Source organism: Schistocerca serialis, chromosome 5 (assembly GCF_023864345.2).
Source record: "Schistocerca serialis cubense isolate TAMUIC-IGC-003099 chromosome 5, iqSchSeri2.2, whole genome shotgun sequence".
Classification (NCBI taxonomy): Eukaryota; Metazoa; Arthropoda; class Insecta; order Orthoptera; family Acrididae; genus Schistocerca; species Schistocerca serialis.
Genome location: NC_064642.1, coordinates 813,927,287 through 813,939,723, shown reverse-complemented (window position 1 = coordinate 813,939,723; position 12,437 = coordinate 813,927,287).

The window sequence follows — 12,437 nt, the reverse complement described above, 5'->3', positions numbered from 1 at the left end:
TGTGTGCGCCATTCATATTCAGTGCGATAGCCACGTGTTGATCAAAGCCGATGGGTAAGAAAGAAAATGTGGTATTGCCAGAGCGTAGTAAACAATCATAGTTGTGTATATTAATAATAGTCAGATGTGCGTTATCAGTTTCCGTTACGTAAATAATTTGTAGCTTAATTGTGGGTACTAGAGCTCATAATCAGTCATTGATGTTGCTCGATAAATAAAAATAAATCCACTCGCTTGGCAGACCACTCATCTTGCAGGCCTGACTGCTTGATGCCACAGTATGAGCAAGGCATGTGGGTGCCTCTCAATAGATATTTTTATTTATTCTTTATTACTAGATACGCGTTCTATCAATAAAATGCTGAATGGCCTTTCAGACCACTATGCACAAATTTTTGTACTCAGACAAATGTTTTATATAATTACGAACTACACAGAGATAGTAATCTGACGATAGAAGAATATTTTAAATCTCATTAAGGAATAAGAGTGACAGGACAGATACAATGTTTCCCTTCATCTACATGGCTACTCTGCAATTCACACTTCAGTGCCTGGCAGAGGGTTCATCGAACCATTTTCATACTAATTCTCTGCCATTCCACTCTCGAATGGCGCGAGGTGGTTCAACAACTGTGAATGCTATATTCTCTTTTCTTTGCGAGGTACTGGATGGATTAAACAAACGGGGAGGAGTGGCTCACAATAGCGTCACATCTTACTGTAAGAACAGATAGCAACAGGTCATTCTCCACAGTACTGAGAATGGCTGTGATGTGGGGTCCGAGAGGGGCATGGCTAAATGTGGGGTGCCCCAGGGATCTGTGACGCGCCACTCCTGTTCCTCATTTCTATAAATGATGCACCTTCTAAAATATTTCTGTTTGCTGATGGCACAACTTGGTAGTAACGGATGTTGTGGGCAACATAGGCACTTTTTGAAACAGTACAGTTCGAGATAAAAGTTCAAGGCTTGTAGAAAATAAACTAACACTCAATCACAATAAGACTCATTATTACACTTTCTAACACACAATTCAACAAATCTCGACGTCCTAATTACACAGTGAGAAAGAACTGTCGTGCATCTTGTTCAAAGATTTAATGCTGCCTTTCTTACTATCAGAACAGTATCAGAAGTAAGTGATAGTTCGTCACTCACAGTAGTCTACTTCAGTTACTTTCACTCACTATGTATGGTATTATATTTAGGGATAACTTTTCCCATTCTCAAAGGGTATTTTTTGGCTCAGAAACGGGCGGTTCGGACAAAAAGTGGTGCAAGTTCGCGAACTTCTAGCCGACTCCTTTTCATTATGTTGGATATTCTGACACTGGTGTCTCAGTATACACTGAAGAGCCGAAATACTTTGACCAATTCCCACCGCGACGCTGGATGTCGCCTAATGCCGTTGTGGGCATGTGAAGTGGTAACAAAAGTACCTAAGGGGAACGGACGCGAACGGGAGATGACGCTAGCAAAGATACGGGCAGCAAATAGGGAAATCCATTGAGTTAAGTGACAAACGTCAGATTATCATTACACAAAGGCTGTGAACGAGTGTTTGGAAAATGGCGAAGCTGGTCGAATGTTCAGGTGCTACTGCAGTGAACATCTACGGAACGAGGTATGACAGTGAAGCTACCAGTAGGCACTAAATGATTGGACGTCCACGACACTTGATAGGAGGTGGGTTTCGGAGGCTTGTGTTCTCTGTAAAGTAGATGGAGGGTGACCTGTGGCATCTCTGTCGGAAGACCAGAGTGCTGGTGCACGCACAAGTGTTTCGCAGCACACTGTTCATCGTTGAACACAGCGCACCGCAGCAGACCACCCTGCGTGATCACATGTTGACCAAATGACATCGTCAATTACGACTGCAGTCGGCACGGGACAATCGGGATTCGACCGTCGGAAATGGAACCTGTCGGCTCTTCTGGTGAATCATATATGTGCTACACTACGTCGATGGTCGCTTCCACAAACACCGTCATCGAGGTGAGTGGCAACTAGACATGCACGGCGCGGACACATGCCGGTGGGAGCAGTATTATGCTATGGAAGACATTCTCCAGCGCTTGCATGGGACCTGTGGTAGTAACCGAAGGCACGCTGACAGCTGCGAACAACCTGCATCCCTTCATGCTTAACGTCATCCCCGACGGCGATGCAATCTTTGTATAACTGTCCGTCTCGGAAGCAGAACCGTGCTACAGTGTTTTGAGAAGCATTATAACGAATTTACGTTGATGTCTCGGTGATCAAATTCGCCTGATGTTTTCCTATGGAACGCACCTGGGTCGCTATCGAGTGCCATCACAGCGTACGCAAGTCAGTGGCCGTTATTCACGCGAATTTCATGACCTGTGCTTAGATATCCAATGCCACACACCTCCACCAACCTACCAACAAACTGTAGGATCTCTGATACGCATAATCAGTGATTTATTGCAAAGACGGACAGACAAGCTATTAAGCAGGTGGTCATAATGTTTTGGCTCACTAATTAAATTCTTAAATGTCGTTTCTTGTTAACAGTATCAACTTACTCCCAAGAGCTAGCAGCTTTCATTCAAGTAATACTAGCAGAAATTCAATCTTCATTTGAATCGCAACTCCTTGATCTTGTGCAGAAAGGCGTACAATATTCTGCTACATCCATTTTGAAAACGCTATCTCAAGAATTCGAAATCGTAGCAGTAATCCACGCTCTTTCAAATTTAAACTTAAGAGCTTCCTAATGGGTCACTACTCCTGTTCTATCGAGGAGTTCCTTGAAAAGTTAATTCTATGTTACATTGTTGACTGTGTTTATATCAACTTACAGCTTACCGTCTTTTCAGAAATAATATTTATTTTGTGTCATCTATTTCCTTTGTAATTTCATATACTGAAGCGTTTCATGAGCATGGAAATTCGCTTCTAGGTTTCGTCCTGCCGAGGTACACGTGTAGACACCATAGATAGACCTTTCTCTAGCCTACCGTAAATTGTGCAGAAGAAATGACTGCCACCATGTCCAGCCCATCTAATGAAGAGAGAGAATAACATAACAGAATACATTTTACTCTTCTGACAGTTGATGCAACCTATACGGAAATTTACAAATCCTTTGATATATCACAGAGGTCGATAGGGTTAATACTCAACGACGATGAAATTAATCCTCGATTAAGCCACATGAAACTAATTTTCCCCTGCAGTCGAATATCATCGTAGGCTTGCCTAACCAGAGGAGATATCCATAACAACTTGAAATATGGTGAACAGCCACAAAGGCTGTTCCGGCCGTTATTTTCAATTAGAGACCACGGCTACTTCTTGGCGGATGGACAGCATTCTGTCCCCTTTCGACGAGTGCCCGCCACTCCAGGGAACCCTTGCAGCCCAGAACAAATCTTAAGCGTCACTTCGGTTAGTTTGGATACGGGTACTTCTTTCTGCCGGTGGGTGCTTAGTGTGTTGCGATACAAAACTGACGGGAGAGGCCCCGTCTTCCTCAGTTGCTTCCAGTGGTTAATTGGAGCAGCTCCGTGGAGTTCAGTAGCACAGAAGCTGCCCAGTTTTGTACGTCTTCGAGCTTGCCTACTGTTCTCAGTAGCAGCCGTGGACCTTAAAACACCGGTTCCAAATATTTCGCATTACAGGTAACGCAGCCTCGATTATTTGTGATGCGTACCATCACAAAAAATGCTTAAGAATTATGACGATCCTGGGAAATGAACAGCTCCTCTACAAAAATCAACACGGATTCCGCAGACAGAGACGCTATGAAACTCAGCTCGCTCTGTTCCTCCATGAGATCCACAGCGCAGTGGACAACGGCGCTCAGGTTGATGCCGTGTTCCTGGAGTTCAGTAGGGCATTTCACACCGTCCCGCATTGCCGTTAAATGAAAAGAAATACGAGGTTATGGAGTATCGCAGCAGACCTGCGATTGGATTCAAGACTTTCTTGCAGATACAACACAACACGTCGCTCCTAATGGAACTAAATCGACAGATGTAAAAATAAAATCTGGAGTACCACAGGGAAAGGTGATACAACCTTTGTTGTTCATAATAGAAATAAATGCTCTAGCAGAGAGCGTCGGATGTTCTTTAAGGCTACTCGCAGATGATGCAGTTCTTTAGACAGAAGTAGCAACGCCAGAAGACAGTAAGAATTTGCAGAACGACCTGCAGAGAATTGATGAATGGTGCAGACGGTGGCAGTTGGCTCTGATAATGTAACATATTGCGCATACATACGAAAACAAATGCACTACTGTACAGCTACACTGTTGGTGACAAACAGCTGGAGACAGCGTCTGTCGTAAAATATCTAGGCGTAAATATCCAGAGCAATCATAAGTGGAATGACCATACAAAACAGTTAGTGCATAAAGCAGACACACGACTAAGATTCATCGGAAGACTCCAGGAAATGTAACTTACTCACGAAGGAAGTGGCTTATAAGCCGCTTGTTCGCCCGATTCTTGAGTATTGGTCATCTCTTTGAGATCCCTATCAGGTAAGACAGACAGAGGAGATAGAGAGGATCCAAAGAAGGGTGGGGAGTTCCATCACGGGATCGGTCACCTGGCGAGAGAGAGAGTTTCGGGGATGATAAACTCCACTGGTAAATGTTACGAGAAAGACGTTAGTAGTAGAGCAAGGTATGTGTCACCCCACTTTCCATTGTTGCCAAATTTATTTAAGATGGCGTTGCTGACGTAATCCAAGATGGCTGCATTTGGAAAGAAGATGGGTCAATTGAGATATGTCCACTAACCTAACCCCAGAAAAAATGGAGGGAATTTTGAATTTTGGCGAGAAAATAGGTCAACTGGGCTATGGCCACTAACCTAACTCTCAAGAAAAAATTGGTGCCAAATTCAAATCCCAACACCATAATGCGTGGAAAACCGTACTTGTCTTTCTTATTATTATTCATTATTATTGTCATTTATTGAGAATGATTATCATTTATTATTATTTATTATCATTTATGTCATGCTCGTGTGTATACAGTCCAACTGTGTTAGTTCATACCACTGCCACCAGAGAACGCCGCCGTAACGTCATTCAAGATGGCGGCTTTTGGCGGAAAGATAGGTCAATTCGGCCATGACCAGTAACCTAAGCCTCCAGAAAAAGTCGCCATAAATTTGAATTTGCCAGCTAGGCAGCGACCAGCCCCCGGCTACCAGCGTCCCGGAGCCCACCTTACCACTCGCCTTAAGTAAACTTGTTTTGGGGAGCACTTCATGCTGCATAGCATGGAACCTGTCCATGGCTACATCACAATGGTCGGCCGTTCGATCCAGCATGCGGTTGTCAGGGAATGCACGCTCTAACTTTTGGCGGCAAAGTTGTTTTTCTGGACAGGTTTGAACAGCTGCATATTCACGTCAGACACCCGCTGATCGGTCCGCGTTCCACCACATGTCTGTCACGGACGAAAGAACACCTTTCGCGCTAAAGTCTTTTCGGGACACTGGATTCTTCCCTGACGTCACCCAATGGCCCGAGATGTTTGCTACAAAGTTCTATCACGTGACCAGCTAAAAGCAATTCATTATTATTATTCATTATCTTTTATTATTCATTATTATTCATTATCATTTATTATTTTTATTACTATGCCACCGAGAACGCCGTGCTACATTTTGGCGCTAAAGTTTGCTCAATGGTTGAATGAGCCATGACTGTACAAGAGCACGTTATGTCGGTACGAGACCCCTCGCTAGGCTAGCTGACTCTGCCTCCCCTCTCCCTCTCTCTCTCGCACATTGTAACCTAACACGCGCCGCGCGGACTTCCGACCGCTTACATCACACACCCCTGATCGCCCCCTCCATACACGCAACGAACATAGTCTTCTGTAAATATGCTAGCACCTACATCGCGCATGTAACCTATTAATTAAGTACTTAATTCCATTTCAATTTTAATCATATTAAGTAATTCAATTTACAATTTCATATGCGTAATCAAAGGTGTTAAACTACCTACTTTCAAATACTTTTAGAGGACCAGACAGCCACCTCTTCCTATGAACCCTCGCCGAGTTTGAATTCTGTTAGTAAAGAAACGTCGATTGCACTTTCCTTGCCAACCTACGAAAAATGGGCTTAAAGAAAGGACACTTGTACTAAATTCATCCACCTGACCACCACATCCTCCTAGGATCAGGCGCCAAGTGTGAAATCTGCCAGTAAGAAAACGTCACTAGCATCTTCGCTACCAACGTAAGGAAATTGCTGAAAAAGAGGCGTACCACCACCATCACTTCATAGGGGTTGTTGTTGTGATCTTCAGTCCTGAGACTGGTTTGATGCAGCTCTCCATGCTACTCTATCCTGCGCAAGCTTCTTCATCTCCCAGTACTTACTTCAACCTACATCCTTCTGAATCTGCTTGGTGTATTCATCTCTTGGTCTCCCTCTACGATTTTTACCCTCCACGCTGCCCTCCAATACTAAATTGGTGATCCCTTGATGCCTCAGAACATGTCCTACCAACCGATCCCTTCTTCTAGTTACGTAGTGCCACAAACTTCTCTTCTCCCCAACCCTATTCAACACCTCTTTAGTTACGTGATCTACCCATATAATCTTCAGCATTCTTCTGTAGCACCACATTTCTAAAGCTTCTATTCTCTTCTTGTATAAACTACTTATCGTCCATGTATCACATCCATACATGGCTACACTCCATACAAATACTTTCAGAAACGACTTCCTGACACTTAAATCTATACTCGATTTTAACAAATTTCTCTTCTTCAGAAACGCTGTTCTTGCCATTGCCAGTCTACATTTTATATCCTCTCTACTTCGACCATCATCAGTCATTTTGCTCCCCAAATAGCAAAACTCATTTACTACTTTAAGTGTCTCATTTCCTAATCTAATACCCTCAACATCACCCGACTTAATTCGACTACATTACATTATCATCGTTTTGCTTTTGTTGATGTTCATCTTATATCCTCCTTTCAAGACACTATCCATTTCGTTCAACTGCTCTTCCAAGTCCTTTTCTGTCTCTGACAGAATTAAAATGTCATCGGCGAACCTCAAAGTTTTTATTTCTTCTCCGTGGATTTTAATACCTACTACGAATTTTTCTTTTGTTTCCTTCACTGCTTGCTCAATATACAGATTGAATAACAACGGGGATAGGCTACAGCCCTGTCTCTCTCTCTTCCCAACCAATGCTTCCCTTTCATACCCCTCGACTCTTATAATTGCCATTTGGTTTCTATACAAAATGTAAATACCCTTTCGCTCCCTCTATTTTACCCCAGCCACCTTCAGAATTTGAAAGAGAGTACTCCAGTCAACATTGTCAAAAGCTTCCTCTAAGTCTACAAATGCTAGAAACATAGGTTTGCCTTTCCTTCATCTAGCTTCTAAGCTAAGTCGTAGGGTCAGTATTGCCTCACGTGTTCCAACATTTCTACGGAATCCAAACTGATCTTCCGCAAGGTCGGCTTCTACTAGATTTCCATTCGTATGTAAAGAATTCCCGTTAGTATTTTGCAGCCGTGACTTATTAAATTGATAGTTCGGTAATTTTCACATCTGTCAACACCTGCTTTCTTTGGGATTGGAATTATTATATTCTTCTTGAAGTCTGAGGGTATTTCGCCTGTCTCATACATCTTGCTCACCAGATGGTAGAGTTTTGTCAGGACTGGCTCCCCCAAGACAGTCAGTAGTTCTAATGGAATGTTGACTACTCCCGGGGCCTTGTTTCGACTCAATCTGTCAGTGCTCTGTCAAACTCTTCACGCAGTCTTCCCATTTCATCTTCATCTACATCCTCTTCCATTTCCATAATACTGTCCTCGAGTACACGCCCTTGTATAGACCCTCTATATACTCCTTCCACCTTTCTGCTTTCCCTTCTTAGCTTAGAACTGGGTTTCCATCTGAACTCTTGATATTCACACAAGTGGTTCTCTTTTCTCCAAAGGTCTCTTTAATTTTCCTGTAGGCAGTATCTATCTTACCACTAGTGAGATAAGCCTCTACATCCTTACATTTGTCTCCTAGCCACCCCTGCTTACCCCTTTTGCACTTCCTGTCGATCTCGTTTGTATCCCTTTTTGCCTGCTTCATTTGCTGCATTTTTATATTTTCTCCTTTCATCCATTAAATTCAACATTTTTTCTGTTACCCAAGGATTTCTACTAGCCCTCGTCCTTTTACCTACTTAATCCTCTGCTGTCTTCACTATTTCATCCCTCAAAGCTACCCATTCTTCTTCTACTGTATTGCTTTCCCCCATTCCTTTCAATTGTTCCCCTATGCATTCCCTGAAACTCTGTACAACCTCTGGTTAAGTCAGTTTATCCAGGTCCCATCTCCTTAAATTCCCACCTTTTTTGTAGTTTTTCAGTTTTAATGTACAGTTCTTAACCAATAGATTGTGGTCAGTCCACATCTGCTCCTGGAAATGTCTCACTATTTAAAACCTTGTTCCTAAATCTCTGTCTTACCATTATATAATCTAACTGAAAGCTTTAAGTATCTCCAGGGTTCTTCCGTGTATACAACCTTCTTTCATGATTCTTGAACCAAGTGTTAGCTATGATTAAGTTGTGCTCTGTGCAAAATTCTACCACGTGGCTTCCTCTTTCATTTCTTAGCCCCAATCCACATTCACCTACTACGTTTCCTTCTCTCCCTTTTCCTACTACCTAATTCCAGTCACCCATGACCATCAAATTTTCGTCTCCCTTCACTATCTGAATAATTTATTTCATCATACATTTCTTCAATTTCTTCGTCATCTGCAGAACTAGTTGGCATATAAACTTGTACTACTGTAGTAGGCGTGGGCTTCGTGTATATCTTGGCCAAAATAATGCGCTCACTATGTTGTTTGTAGTAGCTTACCCGCATTCCTATTTTTTTTATTCATTATTAAACCTACTCCTGCATTACCCCTATTTGACTTGGTACTTATAATCCTATATTCGCCTGAATAAAAATCTTGTTCCTCCTTGCGCCGAACGTCACTAATTCCCACTATATCTAACTTTAACCTACTTATTTCCCTTTCTAAATTTTCTAACCTACCTGCCCGGTTAAGGGATCTGATATTCCACGATCCGATCAGTTGAACGCCAGTATTCTGTGTCCTGATAACGATGTCCTCCTGAGTAGTCCCCGCCTGGAGATCCGAATGGGGGACTATTTTAGCTCCGGAATATTTTACCCAAGAGGACGCCACCATCATTAACCATATAGTAAAGCTACATGCCCTCGGGAAAAATTACGGCTGTAGTTTCCCCTTGCTTTCAGCCATTCGCAGTACCAGCACAGCAAGACCGTTTTGGTTAGTGTTAAAAGGCCAGGTCAGTCAATCATCGAGACTGTTGCCCCTGCAACTACTGAAAAGGCTGCTTCCCCTCTTCAGGAACCACACGTTTGTCTGGCCTCTCAACAGATACCCCTCCGTTGTGGTTGCACCTACGGTATGGCTATCTGTATCGCTGAGGCACGCAAGTCTCCCCACCAATGGCAAAGTCCACGGTTCATGTGGGGGACTTCCTAGGGGAGTGGGTGATAAAAGGACTCAGGTTTCTCTAGGCTGATGGAAGGAAGAGTGAGTGTACTTTATTTCTTTGGGAGCAATTTTTTTAGGGATGGAGTATATGTATCACAGAACACACGCTTTGACATGCCCCCACAGCATACAGACCTACAAACTACTCCGACATAACTCATGTATAATGCTCTACAGACACGCTTGCTAATTGTAAACAATCAGATAATTCACTGAACAGCCTACAGAGATTTGAAGCACACCTAAATAATTCAAAACATTCACGCCCATAGAACGGAACAAATCTTAATTTCTCTCAATAATAATCCATCTGAAATATCCTCCTCCCTAATTGTCAACTTTTCAAAATCGTACACACGTCATTATTTAAACAGCTAGAGATAGACAGCACCACCACCCTCTGTATTCGCCACTCAGTCCACGGTCCAGCTGACTTAGTACACAGGACCCCCCCCCCCCCTGACATCAGAGTATTTGAATAGTTCCACATATCTTTTAGAAACTTTTGCACCTCATAGGTTTCGATATGTAAGGTTGACCTAAGGCAGGTTCTGAACCCCAGTAGTGCACTACACTTGGCTATGCAACCACACCCATCAAGATATTGATTCCAAACCAGGCCTGTGATTTGTCTACAGATAAATTTGTCCAGTTATTTGTTGACTCACTCGCAGCCTGACGAGATTGCCCTTTTTGCGCAAAAACGACTCAGACTGCAATGTGCTGCTCGGGGAACTAAGGAAGGACTGCACTCTATTTATTTCGAGCATGCACTCTATTTATTTAGGCATGGAGTATATTTGTCACAAAACACCCGCACTGATGTGACTGTGGTCATCTGACACAGCCCACACACACGTAAACAACTCCTAATGTCACCACACAATAGCATACTGCTCTTACATAATGCAGTACACAATATCAGCGGAGTAGCTCTGTACTCTAACTCTCCAAATAGCTGTGCAGGGAGGAGACTCCCCAAGAGGGATCATTGCCAATAAAACTTTATTAAATATTTTTTTTTTCCATCCATAATGTGCCGCCGTAGCCGGCTTGGGCATACTGTGGTGGAAGGTTGCTGCCAGAAGACCGTGGTCGGCATATCCCTGCCACGTGCTCCTCAGTCAGTCTCTAGTCCCACGGGTTGGATGCGCTGACGAGGCTACGCTACTAGCAAGGTGCGTTGGCCGAATCGACCCTCCAATCGGAGACTAGTCGCGTATCACGTCGGGACGCGGCCGGGAGCGACGAGGGCGGCTCGGAAACAGCTCCGCCGTCTTAACTTCAGACCTCGGACCCGAGTAGTCGCTCCTCTAGCCTCTGCCTCTCTCCTCAAACCACCCAACAAACAGACGACAACTCCTCTTGGGGCTGCTCAGCCCTACGTAGGCACCCGTGTACCATCTTTACATGAGTAAATAGGGTCCATTCGAGATTAATTACTTTTAATTATTGCAACGCCCACAATTTTCCGCTCGTGACATCTATCCCGAAGAACAAGTGGAGTCAGAAGTGGGATGCGACCCACCTCACGGTTGTAAAATAAACTCGTGAGTTGAGTTTGAGTTCCACAAAAGGGTCGAGGCTGAGCAAGTAAAGGATACTATACCGAAAGTGGCGAGGCTGCAGCGAGCCATTCGCGCGCCAGCCGGTCGCCTGCGTTGCCGCATGTGCGTGGCAGCGCACTGGCGCGCCACAAGCGCGACGCAGTTCGCCTCCAGACGCGAGCCCAGTAGGGTCCGAGATGTAGTCACGCTCGCCGCCGCCCGCCGCCTGCCGCCCCCGCGCGTGATCGTAGCGGTACTGCGAGAGGAAAATAGACCAGCGAATTAATTTCTGCGCTGTACGTCGAGGTACAGGCTTGGTCGGAAGAAAAAGCGATGTCAAAGGTTTGTGGTCTGTGATGATGGTAAAGTGACGACCATACAAGAAATCATGAAACTTTGTAACACCAAATACGAGAGCCAATGCTTCTTTCTCAATCTGTGAATAATTTCTTTGCGCAGACGAGAGCAATTTGGATGCAAAGGCAATAGGGCGATCATGCGATCCATCTTTGTGCGCAAGCACAGCACCGATCCCGAAATCCGATGCATCTACCATCAACAAAAGGGGTTTCTGGGGATCGAATGGCGTAAGGCAAGTATTTGAAAGCAACGCCGATTTCAACTGGCGAATGGCGCGTTCGCATTCCGTCGTCCAGACGAACGGAACGTCTTTACGGCGTAAGCGATGAAGCGGAGCTGAAATGGAAGAGGCGTGGCGCACATATTTATGGTAATAATTAATTTTTCCCAGCACACTCTGTAGCTGCTTGAAATTCTGCGGCGATGGCAAGCCTTGTATGGCACGAAGGTGCTCTGGACTGGGATGTATGCCCTGGGTATTGATTACATGTCCCAGGTAGGGGAAGTCACGAGCAAAACACACACATTTGTCCCTCCGCAAGCGAAGACCATTTTGTCGCAAGACCTGATATAATGTTCTGAGATTGGCTAAATGTTCTTCTTCCGTCTTTCCGGAAATCACAATATCGTCCAGATAGTTTGCTGCGGTAGGGACCGACGCACAAACAGTTTGTAAATATTGCTGAAACAATGCAGGGGCGGATGCACACCCGAATGGCAGTCGTTTGAATCGATACAAACCAAGATGCGTGTTAACCAGGAAAACGCGCTGGGATTCTTCGTCCACCGGTATTTGCAAGTACACATCTGCTAGGTCCAACTTCGAAAAATATTTACCAGGGCACAGTTTGTCAAAAAGATCTTCCAGGCGGGGTAAAGGATAAGTTGCGATCACTAATTGTGGATTCACTGTTGCCTTGAAGTCCACACAAAATCTCAATTTTCCGGAAGGTTTTGGCAAAATT